Source organism: Passer domesticus, chromosome 8, assembly GCF_036417665.1.
Source record: "Passer domesticus isolate bPasDom1 chromosome 8, bPasDom1.hap1, whole genome shotgun sequence".
Classification (NCBI taxonomy): domain Eukaryota; kingdom Metazoa; phylum Chordata; class Aves; order Passeriformes; family Passeridae; genus Passer; species Passer domesticus.
This window is the reverse complement of record NC_087481.1, coordinates 37927848-37946778: the sequence shown is the minus strand read 5'-3', so window position 1 is coordinate 37946778 and position 18931 is coordinate 37927848. Positions and strand designations below refer to the sequence as shown.

Genomic DNA, 18931 nt, shown 5'->3' with positions numbered 1-18931 from the left:
CCTCAAGTTCAGATAAGGTGACACCTAAGAAGAAGCCATATGGTATGGCTTCTAAGGAGGAGCTCTAACATGCCCCAGGAGTGCTATTTCCTATATTTATGAAATGTCAAGAAGTACTTCTAGGGGAACCTTGTTTTTCAGATCCTGTGTTTGGTACAGCTAAATCAATATTTCATTCCTGTAAGACTCGGATTTTGAATTCTTTGATAACTGGATGGAAAACTCAATCAGTGCTTGCTCTGCCACTAGTACTGTCAAAAGAGGTATATCTCTATATGCCTTGATTTTTATCATCACTTGGCCCACAAACATGGGCAAGATTGCTTAGAGAGCTGTACTTGCATGGTGTTGTATCCAATTTTCTTATCCAGATCAGGCATATCATGAAGTATATTGCTAATATAGGCACTTTAAGATCTGATTTACATGTCTCTTGGCATCAACATAAACACTGGTACTAAAAGAGGATGCACGGCAGACCCTCACTATACATTTAAGATATCTATGAAATATCAAAAGAAATTAATAAAGTAAGTTCATAAAGAAAAGTATTTACTTTTCTTCTTTCCCCAATTTATATGATAGAATCTCAGAACTTAGTTCTGCATATTTTACACATAATAAACTTAAATGTGCATTTTAATGTATCAATTTAAGAGCGAAAATCTATCCCTTGAAAGATTTTGGGTGGGTAAACCTCACAGAGCTGTGAGGCTGCAAGTGTCAGATTCTATTTGAGCATGTCAGCAACAATAGAATAATCCTATAGATTAGGTCCTGACAAGGACAGTTAAGCACACAGACTCTCAATATTGCCAAGGTAAAGAGACAGGTCTGTTGCATGGGCAGAACACAGAGCTCCAAGCAGTACAGGAATTCAATATGCTCAAGTCTGTCAGTAAGAAATTTCTGGGGCATCAAATAAGTGGCTCAAGTTTAATTAGCATTGATTGTTCTCAGAAACCAAGAAGTTTTAACATACATAAATCCTGTGTTCTTGGTGAAGAAAAGCTATGGAATATACAAGTTAGGAACACCTGTCCATTACTCTTCCCTGAGAGTCACAAGAGGATCAGAATTATGTACAACCTAGGAATACATCTGTAAGACTTAAAGATTCTAAATTTTCAAAATTTCAGATTAGAATAAATTTCCAGGTTCCATGAGAAAGATTTATCAATGACAAGTAAGTAGAAAATTTTTTAGAATATTTCAATACAAGTGTAAATCTTGGTGCTGGTATCTCTATGCTAGAATGAAAGAGGGCTAAGGATAGAAAATGGACAGCAGAACACAGAGAAAAGGAAAAGGGGCCTTACACAAGAAGCAGTGGGGGACCTGGCAATGAGCACTCACAGCCCAGAAAACCAAGAGTATCCTGGCTGCATCCAAAGCAGCGTGGGCAGGAAGTTGAGGAATGTGATTGCCCCCTCTGCTCTGCTCTGGTGAGACCTCACCTGGAGTACTGCATCCAGCTCTGGGTGCCCAGCACAGGAAGGACATGGACCTGCTGGAACAAGTCCAGAGGAGGCCACCAAGATGGTCAGAGGAAGGCAGCAGGAAGGAAAGGCTGAGAGAATTGGGACTGTTCAGCCAGGAAAAGATAAACCTTTGGGGTCACCTAATTGTAGCCTTCCAGTACTTGAAGAGAGTCCACAAGAAAGTGGGATAGATACATTTTATAAGGGTATGCAGTGAGAGAACAAGGGGGAATGGGCTCAGACTGAAAGGGAGTAGATTTAGATTAGCTATTGTAAAGAAATTTTTTACTATGAGGATGGTGAGGCACTAGAAAAAGTTGGCCGGAGATACTGTGGGTGCCTCATCCATGGAAGTGTTCAAGGCCAGGTTGGATGGGGCTCTGAGCAACCTGATCTAGTGATGTGTGTCCCAGCCCGTGACAGATGGGGTTGGAACAGGATGATCTTTAAGGTTCCTTCCAACCTGTCATTCTACGACTCTGATTTAATGGGTGGTACCAGAGCAAGCAGTTCATTGTGGAAGAAGAGCAAGTACACTTTTAACCAATAAGCATAATTTCAATTTATGTTTAACTTAATCCTGGAAAAAACATAAAGATTCTGGAAGTTAGTACTTAACCTCCATGGTCCAAAAGGTTTGATTATTCATCCAGACTTCAGAATGATGCTGTTTTTATTAAAATTTAAATATTTCCTCCCAGCAGGCCCCAAACATACTTCTCTTCTCTTTCTAGCAGGCACTAGCATCTCTGTTGCACCTCCACTTGTCCCAGCAGGATGACATTTGCCTTTTCCAACATGCCCATCTTAATCCCCTTTGACTTTGAGAAGTCTTTGTGTATGTAGAGCAGAGGAAAACTGCTCACTTTATATCTCCTAATTATCCTTGCATTACCCTTGTTAATGCCTGGGGAAGTGTTTTCTTCTCAAGGAAAAACATGTTGAAGTTCATTTAGTATTTCCTATTAGTATCAAATTAGCTAAAGGGAAATTTTCAGCCATTCACACTTTGAGGGCAAGAGAAAGACAAGGAGACCCTTAGCCTTTTCTCCTTCCCTTCCAAGACATATCAAAATAAGGGACTGATGGCAGAAGAATTGTTGAAATTTATCCATCCCTTCGGATATTTGGCACATGAGAGATCTTTGCTGAATTAACTTCGTAGAGGTTTTGTATAGGTTTAAGGGTGTAATTTATAAGGATATAAATTTATATGCAGGATAAGTTCTTTAACCATCTTTCCAGTCCAGGAGCAGGAATTCTACAGAAGTTCAGGGATTTTTGCTACTGACTCACAACATCTATCATAATAAAACAGCACATGAAGATGCTTGTAATTTTCTTTAAAAAAAATGGGCCTTGGTTACTCCAACATCTGTGTTCTGTGGCAGTCCTTATTCCAAATAGTTCCAGTTTTAGATTTGTTCATCATTTCACAGTGATCAGATTAAGCTACTGTTACCATTAACAGCTGCTGGACTCTGTCTCTCACACAAGAAACTGTTTTTCCTAACAGGGCTCTTTTTTTTGGATGCTTCAACTTAAATTAACAACATTTTGCTTGAGAAATGCAGGATCTGTAAAATATCAGACTTAGAAAAGTGCAACATTATCAGTACTGACTGATGGTAGTTCAAAGAACAGTAATCCAGATTTTCTTGTGGTGGAGAAACTAATTCCAGGAATTGAGAGATAATAGCTGATGATAGTGCTAAAGCTGGGAAGAAGCAGATGGGACTGCTGCTGTTAAGTATGCATATATTGTTTTTAAAAGTCTGAAGTTTCACTTCTCAAGTGCTCTGTTCTGTAAAGAACTAGCATATAATCACATTTTTGGCAGCCAGTAAACATTCCAGCTGGAATGCCAATACCATGTATCATTGGAAAGTAAACAATTCTTGATTTACTATGTCTCAAATGGAGGAACTCAACCAAACACAAACCCCTAATCTCCACAAAAATTACCTCCATCTCATACCATGGCAAAGACTGCTTGTGATAGACATATCATCTTTAAGACTGAAATTGCAATTTGTCAAGTTTTGTGATATCTATTAGGTAGGCAGATGTCTATGAATTAAGAGGACAGAGTTACACAGGAACTGACTTAGCAGTTGATAGAAATTATTTGGGAAATCTTTATTTTATTGTCATTGATTCCTTTTTCTATACTTGAATTTTATTACCTCACTTTGCCAGCTGAACATCCCATAACTTAGCTTCTCATTTTCTCTCCTACCAAATAATGGTATATAGTTGAGCTGTGAATTTATTTTAGAGCACGACTTGCTATACATCTATAAAATGCTCAAAACCACAAAATCTTATTCTATGTAGGCTTTTGAAGGACTAATAAAGAAAATATATAGAGATTGCAAGAGCTTTCAAAAAATACCTGAAAACAAAGTTTTGGGGTGATCAGCTTAAGATACTTAAGTCAACATTGAAGTTAAGTGCCAACTCCAAAAATGGTTAAAAAGGTGAACTGAAGGAGCCACATTTTAAAAAACCCTCAGCACTTCAATGTACTCAAGGTAATTGCATACACCTTATGGATGTGAATCCCCTGTTAGCATGGCACATGACTTTGGCTGGTTCTTCATTCTAAATATAGAACACATATCGAGGTCCTTTATGTAATCTTAAAAACTACTCCACACCCAAACAAAACTAATGTACCATGAATGACCCAGAGCTCCTTCAACTCCATTAGAGGCAGCAGATGCGTGAGCAAATGCAATGTCCCAGGTGCTGGGGGAAGAATGGGAAATTTTGGCTGACAGGCCACTTCATTTCAAACTCGATGAATAAACAAAGCTGTTCCAATTAGTAAGTACTAAGGATTCCTGTAATGGCTTGTATTTATAAACTGGAACACATTAAATGCTAAGAAAGAATGTGGACTGTGCAACAACATAAAACCACAAATATTTATCATTTATTATAAATCGTAAAGTTGTAATTTTCAAGGAAAGTCTGGAGGAGTCAGAGAAATATGGGCATCAGAAAAGATCTTAATTCAAAAGGGTTTGTTTTTATTAATGATTTTTTCATAACTACCTTGTGTTTTCTAGAACAGGAGGCTACTTTTCTAAATATTTTCTAACAGAAATAATAGTTGAGGGAATTTATCACTGTGGATCCATTAAAAATTGAAATAGTGAAACCAAAAACATCATGCAGAGTCACACACAAGGCCCTCAGGGCACTTCAATGCTCACCTGATTTCACTGAAGATATCTAAACAGAGCCCTGGAATGGAAATCAAGACTTAAATTTGCACCCTGTTTTTCCACTGACCTATAAACAATGTAATTTAAACTTTTGGTGCCTCCTGCTGCAGCTAAACCATTTATTTATGCATTCATGTATGCAGAATATCAGATGCAATTTGCAGCAGGTGCTGCCCAGAAAGGTAATATGTTTATTAGGGTTTTTAGTCTGGATCATGTGTTAGGGAAAATTAACTCTGAGACTATTCAGGGGAACTTTAAAACTCTGCAAGCAGACTTTGTCTTACATTTCTGTGTGGGATTGGTTTCGGTGCAGGCAAAGCGCTGGCAGTAGAGTAGAGCAGGTGATTTCCAGGGCACAACTGGAAATGAGTAATGACCAGAGCTGCAAGAAATCAAATGTGCTCCTGTGATTGTCTTCACAGGAAGGATCAGGGTGTGGGAGATGACAGCTCCAGCTGGCAATCAGTGGAATATGTACCCTTAGCTACAGCTTCTGCCACAGCTTTCCTTCCACCTCTCACCTACACTGGAGAGCAGGAAAAAACACAAGCTGGTCTCTCTTCCATTTTTTAACTGTAAATGCCAGTTTTACAGACGGGTTTAATTTTGTATTTTGTTCTTAAAAAGGGCTGACCTGTTAGCTAGGAAGCATTTAAATACTTTAAATTTTGTTTAATGAGAAAGGCAAATAAAATTATACTTTTACTTATAGTTTTAGTATGAATTTTTTAGTGGACTGAGGGAAAGCTGGCTTGAAAATTGGATGCCCTTCTCCCCAGTTCATCTCAAGTGACTAAAAACAGTTGGCCCTCTTCCTTATTTAAAAAAAAAAAAAGAAAGAAAAATGGATCACCTGTTGACCAAAAGCAACACAAAGAAGTATTTGCTTGCTGTGACTACTAGTGCTACTTCCTCCTACTAATTGTACCAGAGCTCTCACTATTACAACTAATGATTCTGTAAAAGTAGCATACAATACCACCATCATTACATTTCCTAATTGCATCATTAAGAACAGTGAATACAACTGTTTGAAGGTCACACTGTGACGTCACTGGCATTTTAAGGGTGTGGCTTGGGACATATTTTGACTCACTATTTGTAAATGATCAGTGTAGTGACCAGTCCGAAACTGAGCTACTTCATCACAGCGTAAGACGTTTACCATTTTTCAGATTTTTTTCTAATTATTTAAGTGGTATTCATACATTAGTAACAAAAATGCAAGGCTGCTTTCTTCCTAAATGCACTGAATAGTTTTCTTTTAAAACACAGTGTGACAAGCACAATATCTGGTAGTACCACAGCATCTTTGCAAAATTGCTGTCAGTTGTCAAGACTGCACAGCTCTAGGCTGTATGTTTGCTTATGGGAAACAATAAGCAGGAACTTGCAGATGTAACAGCCTGAGTTGTTTTGAAACACCTGAAAGTTAAAACAGGAAGCTGTTTATGTACTTCTAATCACAAGTTTTGGTCGAGTCTGTGAAAGAATTTGAGAGTGAAGACATTGTGATGGTTTCTTTAGTCCATCTGTGAATACTGATTTTTCACTGAAATCCTATCTGGGGACTCAGTACTTTGGTGTTCCTGAGTTTTCAGTCCAGATATTAATGTGAGCAATTTCTGAGTTCCACTTCTGCCTCAGTAGTTAAAAAACAGCAGCAAGAGTTCTTATGATCCATACTTGAGAGAACTACACTGGTTATTGACTGCAGAGTTATCATCAGATAGAAATGCTCAGACATAGATGGAAACAAAGATGAATAGGAAGCCTTAACTTTCAAAGTCTTTTGTAATTTAAGAGAAAATATCAACCTGACTTACAAATCCAGGCTGAAAGTTTTCTACTAGTCTTGCAATTTGTGATCCCTTCACTCTTGTAGTCTCTCTCTACTGTGAAAAATTGGTGGGACACATAGTCAAATCAGCAGCATTCAACATACAACTAAAAAATAAGTAAAGGATACCCTTTTTTTTTGCCCCATCTTTGTGGAGTGACACAACTTTCCAGTCATAACTCCACACAGCACTCAGAGCCAAAAAAAATTGATTTCAATAACCACATGACTGCCTCAAACAGCAAACAATCTGATGAGAGCAGGCAAGCAAAAACCATAGGCTGATGGAATAATGGTTTCCGTTGGACATGCCTCTGATGGTACAAGGGTAGCTTTGTGGGAGGATGGCCTGCTCAGAGAAAGACTGCCCATCATGAGATAGCTGGGGAAAATAGTTGAACATGGTAAGACAAAGCACAGGATGGAGGTAGGAGGAAAATAGACAAGTCATTGATACCTTTCACACAAATTTCTCAGAGTCCCCTCATCCATCTTAGGAACACATCCTACTGTAAATATGACATACTACTGTAAATATGACTAATTAATTCATGGTCCTCCATCAGTCAGCTACTTTGGTCATACTATCTTGCTTTTCCTCTTCTAGGTTAGTGATTCAATGAAGAGCTTCCTGCACTCAAGTGCAAAGTCAACAAACAATTTTATGACAAACCTCCTCAGTACAGTACATTTCACGCACCTCAGCAAACTGAATGGCAGAAGCACATACAGCTTCAATGATTTCAGAAATGAGATACAAAATTACATAGGACAAGGAAACATATACTTTAGGTGAGAACATAATTTATCTTACTGTCTTTATGCGTGGAGGCTGGATCACCACTGAGCTGGCACTTGAGCAGGCAGCAAGATAGTGCTGATCAGGGGATCTGTCTGTCAGCCTTGGCAAAAAGAGTTGCAAGAGAACTGGAGATCAATGAGATTTGCTCTGTGGATTTGAGACAGTGGTGGACTTCACAGAAAAGCAGCCTGGAAATGGTTGTAACTTGGCTGGATGTGCAGAAGAGATTTGAGTGGGCTTCACGCTTTTGATCTGTCTTACAGGGCAATCCAGTGGCAATACAACTTGTACAAACATATCCCGAAAGCTTTTAGCACAAGTTCTGCACTGCTGCCAGCATAGCTGGGGCAGCTTGAGCTCTGCATGTCCAGAAGGGACTCCAGGCCTAAAACTGGAACCTCCATGTCCCTGCAGCTCTACTAGATGGAGATAAGCTAGCAAGAGTAAAGCTGCCTCTGGAATACCAATAACAACTGTACTTCACACCTGGATTTCAGGAAGTTCCAGATACAGTTTGCAGGACGTTAACTAGTCCTTTTTAGATTGTGTTCTAAAATAGCTATGTTCCTTAATGTGTGTCAAATCTAGCAAGAACTGAACATGTTCATGGACATGTCATGAACGTGTCAGCTGATGTGTGACAGCTATAAATCTTTCTTCCAAAGCCTGCTTGTTTTATTACTCTTCACAATAATAAAGAATTTACTTGCCTCAATCTTCCTATATTTAAATGGTCACTTTGGTTATTCAGGTAATAATTAAATAATTTTAAGAACTCCTTTGTTCACTACTATTTTATTTCAAAAATATATATTATAAAGAAGCCAGGCCAAACCCTGTTTGTTCTTTTTTTGCCCAAGAAGATATCTTAATCAATTTCAGCTGTGTTTACATACTTCTTGTCAGGATTAATTCTAGATTACAAGATAAATGACCAATGACTTTGAACTCCACAAGGCATTTATTTCAACACACTGGACTATTCTTATCATACTTTAAAAATCTTGAAAAACTAAACAAAACTGTACAGCCTCCTCTTGTTTATCCCAAATCAGTTCAAATACAATGTGACCAAATACTCATGCAATGTCACGCAGCAGGATGCACTGGTGAGTTCTGAGATGTAGCAGATTAGCAGTAAGACCACACAAGGCATTGCATTGAGAAACTCATACCGCTAGCATCCCCTGAAACATACGTATTTGCAAATTTTGGCTTATTTGGAATAGTGAAAACAAACAGTTTCCATAACAGGACATAAAATAATATGCAGTACACCTTGCTTTTTAATACAACATCAGGTAATTAAGCCCCTTGCTTTAGAGTTTGACAACTTATTTCATTATGTTATCACAGACTACTTTTAAACATATTACAGAAACCCTGCTTTCTGCATATCTTTGGAGTAACACAGAATTTCTTCCCTGTGAGGAAATGATGTCATTTCAACCCATCACTCTATCATGTCAGATAATTTCTAGAATTAATATGGGAAAGATAAACTGCTTTCATTTATTGATGCTTGAGTGGTTATACCCAGCTACATCTTACTTTCAGGTGAGAGCTGGTTTATTGATCTGCCTGGAACTCTGAGAAAAGATGCTTCCTCCCAAAAAGATCCTACTGGCAATAGGTTTAGTTCTTATCTTACCAGACCAGTGCAGTGGAAAGATGATCTCTACTGTGAAACTGTTTATCTTTACATCTTTTCCAGGTGTGGAAGATACTTTTGATCTTCATAGAATAATAATTTATGGAGCATTCTGCTACTTTTTTAGGCAAGCAGCTGCATTAAAAATATTTGTTTTCCTTAGAAGACCTTCATGAAATTATTTCCATGAAAGGATTAACGATATTTTACTTAAAGAAATCAAAATTGTTAATTGTGCAGGCAAAATAATTAATCTTACTAGTAGACAGAATTGAAGCAAACTAATTTCACAATGTGAAACTCATTCCTGTCTCATTACCTCAAAAATGAAATGGGCTTCAGAATGTCTGTTACATCCTAGTTCTTGTAAGGTCAAAACTAACCACTTTTTGTTCTCCTGTTTCAAAGCTGATAGTTCATAAGCATTTAAAAACACAACTTGGAAACAGAACTCAGTTCTGACCAGTCAGAGAAAAAGAGTTAAACCTGGACTTTCATTTCTAACATTTTATTTTGAAACAAGAACAGGGAAAAGGAACTAAATTTGTATGAAGTTCCATCAGAGACAATGAACTTAAGTTTTAATATCATCTATTCTAAGGTATTTGACTTTTTGTCCATGAAACATAGATGGACAAACTGAAAAACTCTTCAGAAATACCCTGATCAGGAGCATCACACCTCAACAGGGAGCTTGCCCTACATTACTTTCTTTCATAGCTGCAAACATATGCCCATTTACATTCAAGACCTCCCTAGCAAGCCATGGAAACTTAAAAAATAGTAGAGAAGTGCAGTCATTGGTATAAATAAATAGCTGTAATGTTAAAGATACAGTTGTTTCCAGCAGCTGTTTCCAGCACCAGTCTTTGCTGTCTGTGGTGCTCCTGAAAACTGCTGATGGGTACATTGACCCAGTAGGCCTGAAAATTACTTTACTTCTCCGTGGAAGGCTTGGAAAGGAGATGGTTGAGCTTATCTTTTTCTCACATAGCTAGGTGTCCAAAAGTCCGGGTTTTTCAGATCACTGGAAACAGCAGAATGGGGACTTGTAGTAAATAATAACCTAGACCTCTTCAGGCAATAGTTGGGAAAACCTCAGGCTTAAAATTCAAGCACTAGAATAGAGGTCAGGTCTCTGTCCTACTCTTCAGTCTGAATGCTTATGACCTTGAAAAATTTGCTTTCTTTTCCCCCTGCACTTATAGCTAAGAAGTTTAGGCAAATGAATATGTGAGGCAGAGGCAGACAAGATATGAGCATCTTCAGCTGCCAAGTAATTTGTATTGAGGCCTGCATCTGACAAAGGTCTTCATTTGAAGGCTATTCCTGCTACCACTTTACACTCCAGAAAGAAATCTCATGGCTAGAAAGGGACCTGTGAAAATTTATCATCTTCCTGCACCTCAAAACAACTCCAGTAGCTGCTTTCAGGGAATGAACTGACAATCATTCGTCAGCAGGCTGAACCTGGAGAAGAATCTGCTAGCAGGGCTTTTTTTACTACAGGAAAAGAAGAATCAAGAAAAGTACTTTCCCAGGAAGTGAAAGAAACAGAAATTTCCTGTGCCACTAAACATGGTGTTCTTGTTTATGTGTCCGAAGGAAATGGGGAAGTTGCCCTGATATACCTAAAAAAAATCTGTGGGTAAGAAACATGTTTCTCTTCATTATGTGACCGTCAGTGTCATAATCTTCATTCCGGAGAGCTGTGTGTACAGCTAATAAGCTTACAGTTAGGGGATACAGCACCTAATTTCTTCTTGTTGATCAGGGATGGATAAAGTGAAGAGATCCACTGTAAGCCAGGGAGTTCTATAAGCACAATGTAAACAGCCATCAAGGCGTGGTGCCAGCTGTTCATCTTATCTACTCTACTCATTTTACCTTCAACCTGCATTTCCAAGGAGAGGGTGAAATAATTCTGCCCTTTCAACTCTTAAGCATATAACATTTTCCTGTTCACAATACCATGAGGCTCAGAAATAGCAGAGTGCAGGAAGGGGCAAAAATCCTTTTCATGAACTTGGCCTAGTACAGGGAAGGACAATGCACTTTGTTCACTCAATGAATTTTCACTGATACACTGTAAAACATCTTCCTAAGGCGATTAAGCTGCCTTAGCTACTTGGCAATGCAAGATCTTTCCAATAAGTCTTCAACTACTAATTCTTTCTTGCAATTTGAACTAATTACTTCAGAATGTATTGATATTTTCACAGTTCCCCAAAGGCTAGGAACCATTCTATAATGTTTTGGGTTGGAAAGGACCTTAAAATCATCTTGTTCCAACCCCATCTGTCATGGGCTGGGACACACATCACTAGATCAGGTTGCTCAGAGTCCCATTCAACCTGGCCTTGAGCACTATCAGAGAAGGGGCCTCCACAACTTCTCTGGGTAACCTGTTCCAGTGCCTCACCACCCTCACAGCAAAGAATTTCTTCTTACTACCTTAATCTAAATCTACTCTCTTTCAGCTTGAGGTCATTGCCCTGTGTTCTGTCACTACATACTCTTGAAAAAGTCACTCTCCACATTTCTTACGGACCCCCTTCAGGTACTGGAAGGCCACAATTAGGTCATCTTAAGTCTTCTCTTTTGGAGGCTAAACAACCCCAATTGTCTCTGCTTTGCCTTGTAGACACTTCATCCCTCTAATGACCTTGGTGCTCCTCCTCTGGATTTGGTCCAACAGATCCATGTCCTTCCTTTGCTAGGGAGCCCAGAGCTGGACACAGCACTCCAGGTGGGGTCTCCCCAGAGTGCACTAGAAGGGGCAATCATATGCCTCAACTTTCTGCCCATACTGCATTTGATGCAGCCCAGGATGTGAAAGGACATCCGAAAGGAAGCTCAGGATAGGAAAGAGGTAGTCAAGTCATAAAATCTAAAACTGTTACTATTTTTTCAGTTCCTTTCTGCCAGCCCTTAAGAGCAGAATTTTTCAGGAAGCCTGTGTGCTTGCAAAGGGACTCCACTGTCTGTGATCACACAGCTCTTGTCAGCTGTGAGCTTCCATGATATGGCAGTACAGGTGTACAATACCAGCATTTCTGACTGAAGAACTTTTAAAAGGTTTTCATTTTCTGCACTATATAAGTTCTTTTCAGCATTATAAAATGTGAGCAATACACTTACAAAACCCCAGCATGCTCACAAGCAGCTTGCCTGGCTCCTATAGATGCTCACAGAACTATGGGAGAAGTGCTAGTTGAAGAAATAACTTAAAAAACACTCAAGCCAAGAAATATCTCAAAAAGATGGACAAAACCTTAGGAAGGGCTAACACAAAATACACTAATGTATGCTAGCACAGTATAAATACCAAGAATTACTTGATGTTCTAACTAAACAGACAGTAACAGACACATGCAAAGTATACCGATATAGTAACTGGATATGACACGATCAGTTTTTTGTGTTGTTGTGGTTTTTTTAAGTGTTAGAATGCAGACAGCCTAAATCATCATATCTGAGAGAGAGAAGCCACAAAGAAAGGTGCTGCAAGGATATGACAGATGAAGGCATCAGCAAAGATTCCAATCCAAAACAGAGTTATGGTCAACCAGACTGTCATGTGGGTGGACTATAGAGCAAAGTGGTACCAGGAGTTCCATAAAAATATGCATTTCTGGTACAATACATAGTGAGAATCAACACTCTAAATCTATTGCTGACAGTTGGTCTCACATAAGGCGCCAGGCCTTGAAATCTCCATTTACTAATTGCATATGATGAAACTGTTTTGCATACATTATTCCCATTTCTCACTTCTAAAGAAATGTTTCCACATATTTCTCGTCCAAATTCATCCTGTATTTAGAACTTTATTTTTCAATGATCATTTCCTTCTCCTCCCCTTTGCTTGACTAAGTCACCCAGCCCTTCCTCTAGCTTTCTTCCTTGGGTGGCATCCAGGCTCCCTCACTTCCTTCATGACCAAGCGGAAACTTCTGTATTGAAGGGTGGAGGAAAGATAAAGGGAAGGATTGATTGGTGTGCTGTGCATAAACTTTGTGTTCTTCATATGCCACCATGAGAACTTCTTGATAAGTTTCGGAGTGAAATCTTGTCACTGTTTCTCACACTGAATAACCCTCTATTCCTCACTCCAATGGAAGGAAGAACAAAAAGGCTTGGACCTGCAAATCCAGATCTGGCAGGTGCTCAGAGGTAGTACTGCTGTGTCCAGGGAAGTGAATTTTGCATCCTTATGTCCCTTAGTCTGCTGTGGAAGCTACTGCTCAGCTACTGAGCTCCTTCTAGCCAAGACGATATGTTTAACATTTAAATACATTCCCTACATTAATGGAGAAACTCGCATGTCTACAAACTTATCCCCCTGCTAAATGAGCTACCTAATATTTAATATGTTCTATAACCCTAGAAATTTAGCCATTACATACAGATTACAGAGTCTAACTAAATGATCCAAACCACATCTGCCTGCTACAAAATTTGATCCATTTACACGTACCTAGCAATGACTCTGATCAAAATGTTAGCAGGTCCAAAACAAACGTTACCAAAAGTCTTACTAATTTTTCTCTAAATTTAAGTCAAATGCAGGTAGATATTATTTCATAATAACAAAAAATTAAAATCAAGACAAGGATAAAAATATGTTTGTCAACAATTGACACAAAAAATATTTACAATTCTAAGCACTGTATCATCAACTACATGCAGGGTCACAGCACTTAGACTGCCTGTTGGACAACTTCAGATTTGTAGCTGTGATTTTTCACAACTTTTGGCATTATTTTGGAAATCTGGATGCCAAAATTTACTGCCACAAACCTTCACGTAAATTAGTGTGTGGATGAATGACATTAGAGATCTGTTTTGAAGAAGACTTATTTTTGTTACATTTTAAAGTATATATAACAACTGGATTAAAAAAAAAAAAAAAAAAAAAAAACCCAAAAAAAAAACACCAACCAGAAAAGCTAATGAGTAGAGAACAATTCTGTACTTGACATGTGAAAGCCAGTAGGAAAGATCACATAAGTGGAGCATCTTAACTTAAAACTTAGCTGAGGTTTGTTCAATTCCTACCCATGAATTAAGACTTTGTTTAGAAAAGGCTGTTCTGAGTCACTGTGCACATCTAGTGGGTCATGAATCGGAGAGGAAACGTACTGCAAATGCCTCAGCACATCCCTTCAGCTGCAGAACTGAACTAGCTGGAAAAGCTCAGGTAGGTTACAATGATGGTGTCCATTGACATCTCCAAGTGGGATAAGTCATGGAATTGCAAAACTGCAAGTGCCACACCTGGCATTTCCAGCATAGCCCATAGAAAGACAGACTGCACATCTGAGTTGTGGCACTCATCCTTCCAACATGCCTAGAGGATGGTGATCTGTTAAGTGCAGAAAAAAAGTACAAGGCTTAAAGAAAATTAGAAGAATTATTCTCCCAGTGAAGTAAGTGGGGAAAGTTGTAATTATCCCTGTCTGGAATCTGGGATGTTGCGGTTAATATCCCTGTTCTCGTCAATAGTTCAGTGAATTTCCCAGTGGCTGCAGCAGTCATGACTTCAGTTTTATATTCCACACTCTAGAAACGCATTTGGACTTTGGCTCAACACTGACTCAGTGGGCAAGGTGCCGCTGACTGAATCACAAATACCACTTCCTGCGGGACTCCTGCTGCCTGTAGTATTTCCAAGGGCTGGTTGCCTGAAAATCAGCCTCACAACTTAGGACAATAACATCTCAGAACACACACAGTTTGTGTAACATTTGTTCAAAATGCACTATTCCTTCCCATAACCTTTGAATGAGGTTATTATGATATTTTTTCTTAGGAAGATAAAATAAGGGGTTTATTTCAAAAGAAAACATGTCTATCTTTATGTTTCTTTTGCTTTATATCCTTCTTCAATGGCATGGCAAAGCATTTTGTTATGGATAGAATGAATAACAATTCATAAGAATGGATATCTTATTGATTAGGATCATTTTTCCTTATCAGGAACTCATGATAGCTCAAACTTCCGGAGAGTCAGAGTTCCATATCTTTGGCTGAACAACACTTTTAGAAAGAGAGAAAACCAAAACAAGCAACTCTTAGGTCACTGTAATATTACAAATCTTTAAAACAAATAAATTACCAGTGGGGAAATTTTACATGGTACTATTATCAGAAATTGCAGAAATCAGCTCATAAATTCAGTGCTGATAAACATACTTGCCCTTATGATATGCAAACAGAAGACAGCAGTCTCTTCCTCTTGGTGGTAGACTGCTGGCTGCAAGTAGCCAAATGATTAATTCCTAGTGAGGATCAGTGAGTTTATCATGAGGTCATGCCTGCATGCCAGTCCAAACCACCTCAGCTGTACATGGGACAGCAGAGCTGTTTCTGCAACCCTGCCAAGCCTGGGCACTCTCTACAGTTTTGTGACTCTCCTGCTACGATTTCCATTAGCAAAGGTTTTGGCAATTGTGCTTAGATGTTTGTCAAGTCCTAGGAATATGCATGAAATCAGGCTGATTAAGTAAGTAATAGATACTTCTGTTTAGATTTCTCATTGTTAGCCCAGATCTAAGCTCTCCCTTGAGAGCTTATTTAAAATATATCTGACTACTTGCATGTCTGCCAAAGTAGCCAATATTTCACATCTTCTTTAATGGGCAGTAAGTCACTTTTCATTCTGAAAGATATTACTAGTCTCAAGCTTCAATTTTTCAATTAAGTACTAGATTTCTGAAGAAGCTTGTTAGAAAGGAGAGTAGAGGAATGAGAAGGCAACTGTATAAGCCTAACCATTAATTCCTAAAACATTCCAATTTCTCTGAGATTCAGAGCTCAAGGAATTAGGACATTATTTTTGCCAGTAGAGTAACAACACTGACACCCTATTCCATACCTGAATGAAAAAGTAAGAACCACTGGCAAATGCAAAATTTTAAATCAGGAATTCTCAGATGACCTAAGGTGGGCCGCATATGTGCCAGGCACAAAGAGTTGAACCAAATCTTTTGCATTTAATATAATTTTAGCTTATACTTGCAGCCCAAATAGATCACAGCATGCCCAATATACCTATATATCTGAAACTGCAGTTTTAAAGTATTTTCTGTGGAATTTCCCTTAGCCATAATCTAACATTGTGCTGCAAATAATTGCCCTGCTGTGAAATACAGGTTTCAGTAGAGATGAAATGACAGCCATACTTTACAAGAACTCAGGAGTTCACTGTTTCCTTCAGTCATTCATAGCATCTACCACTCCAGGGCTTTGAAATAGAGTTAACAGATAAGGACACACTCCTATTGTTAATCACCTGTTTAAAAGCAGTGCTTATAAATACTTTTTTATCAAGAGCTAAAAAGAAAATACAATGTTGACTTCCAGCTGCTCAGATTTTTACCCCCTTCTTTTCCTAGAAAGACTTCCTTAAAAGAAATATTACCATTGTTTCAGAAGGCAATTTTCATGCCAGGATTCAGAGAACTACCTTGTCAAATCAAAGGTTTCTCAGCACTCCTGATGAGTCACAGCTCCTGGGCTCTGCTGGCTCTAATAGCATTGGTCCAATTAACATCTGAAAAAATTGTCTCTTAAATGAGTCGCACCAGATGTTTAGGTATCTACTCTTATTTTCACTTAATGAAATTGCCGTAAATGTTCATGTCATTTGTTAACAACCAAAACATAGCTTATACTATTTCTCTTGCCTTTTGAATTGTCAATACTACATACATATGTAGTAGAGCTTATACTTCTAATAGTTTAATAGGGTTTATTTGAAGATGCTAAAGGTACAGTTTGCCATTGTCTAGTCCGAAGTTACTTACACAAATTGTTTCAATTTTTAGGACTTGATATATGCTTGCACAGACTTGAATGTCACATGCTCAGACTGCGGTTTTCTTATGTTCCTTAAATGATTGGGTCTTTCCTCTTTAGTATTTTGGGTTTTTTGGGTTTGGGTTTTTTGGGTTTTTTTTAGGAATCAGTCTTGCAGCTAGAGAGAAAATGTCATACATGCCTGTAGAAGTCAATTCACAGAAACACAAAGGTCCAAGTGTGCCAAATTATCTTGCTCCAGAACTGAGAGCTGTGAAACTGTAACTGGGCAGCACTGTCAGTTTAATGAACCCCACTTTGAGGAATGATCTCATTTTAATGTGGTGACATGCTTTGGGGTCAAAGGAAACACCTCTACCTGGCACTGAATACTATTGTGGAATCACCTACTAATATATCACCATACTGTGAAAGACAAGAAAAAATGCCTTTTTCATTATGAATCACACAGGGGGAAGAATGAAAGGCAGAGGAATAACAATTAATCACCTAAAACTACCTGAAGCAAGTGACCCAGTAGCCTACATTACCTTTATTGGAATTTAGTGAAAATCATCACTCTTACCAGCTTAATTTTCGCATGTATCAAATTTAGGCATGGAAACATTAAAAAAAAAAAAAAAGCTTGACCTGGTTCAGAATGCCTGAAGTAGGTATTTGATGTCCCTGTGTCTCATGAGAGCATCCCCTAAAAACATTAAACAGGTGCTTTGGTATATTTGTAGAATCATTGCATTCAATGTCTGCACCAGAAAAACACCCTTCCTTCTCTAGGCATAGAAAGTTATCTCCTAAGAGCAGGAGCTTGACAAAAGAGCCAGCAGAGCAGTACTCACTTTTTGCAGTTACCCTGAAAGGAAAGATTTGGATTCCAGGCTCTTGTCAATCTACGGCATGGATTTCTAGCTTTTGTGAAGAGGGTGGTCTAGGGCAAGGGTCAATTTCCACCTTTTCCTGATGAGACCCTGCAGAGAGAGAAACAGATATGAGGCCCAAGAGACAATTGAATAACCAAGTAGCTTTCAGGAAAAGCTGTTCCATTGGAACATATGTTCTACAGTGGGCTTTTTCTATAATTTGGTGGATACAAGAAAACAGTAATGAGTTATTACAGACCAAATGCTGACCCCTGTTAGAGTAGTATAAAGATACTATGGAGCAATTGAGCTTATAAACATGTGTTTCAGAAGAGAGTTCACATCTCTGGTTTAGTAGGTATTTTGGATCTATTTGGTTGAAATGAACAGAAAATCAGCATCTACCTAAGCTATTTTTCTTTTAAATAATATTCAGTGCAGCTCAAGGTGATTTTAAGTAATATTCAGTACAGCATAATACAGTAGCCCAGGATTTGTCCTGTGTTCCTTACACCCACTGAGTAATGCTTATTCACAGAAGTAGTTCCATATAATGAATTGTATTACACAGACTATGTTAGAAATTTCCATTTATCTCAGGGGGATTTACATGGGCTACAAAAGCTTTCCTATTGGATGGCAACATGAATGTTCATCACCAGGTGCCATGAGGGAAAATCCAGTTCTTTCCTACACTAAGTCTTACCTTAACAATATATCCCACTGCATACTTCAACTCCTTCACATGGTGCTCTCCTTAGAGCTTACCAAATACAAACTTAACAGTGGAGTTTCTCCTCCAACTCCAGTTTAGGCTTCCTCCCATCTTATTCTGTCCTTTACATGGAATTCAAACTATTCTCACAGAACTGCTCAGAGGCAGAGTCCTGTCCTTGTTTTTCTGAGCTTGGGAAGCTTCCTTTACACATCACTGGCCACATTCCACAATTCTCTTCTTCACTGAATCTCTCCATACTCTTCTAACACAACGTTTTTTATTTTGAAATGGCTCTCTTCTGGTTTCCTTTTTTTCACTTGGAAACAAACTCATTTGCCATCTCTATGTGGTTGATGTTACATCTCTACATTAAACTTTCTGTAAACTCTGTCAAAGAGTAAATTCAAACATCTCTCTGGTATTAACTTTTCATAAGACTTTTCAGAAGATTGAACCCAGTTATAACAGAGCTCCATCTTTCCTAGTCCTTTTGGGTCCAAAACAACCATCTTCCACTTTCTT

At 38.5% G+C, this 18931-nt stretch overlaps 1 protein-coding gene across 16 annotated transcripts in view; it reads right to left on the bottom strand.

Moving 5' to 3' along the window:
* CAMK2G (calcium/calmodulin dependent protein kinase II gamma) overlaps nucleotides 1–18931 on the bottom strand; it is a 241591-nt gene that overhangs the window by 164926 nt on the left and 57734 nt on the right. For all 16 annotated transcript variants that reach the window (XM_064430432.1, XM_064430451.1, XM_064430436.1 and 13 more), the window contains exon 3: nucleotides 17671–17799. The gene's annotated coding sequence lies outside the window, so the exon portion shown is untranslated. The remainder of the gene's footprint in view (nucleotides 1–17670; nucleotides 17800–18931) is intronic.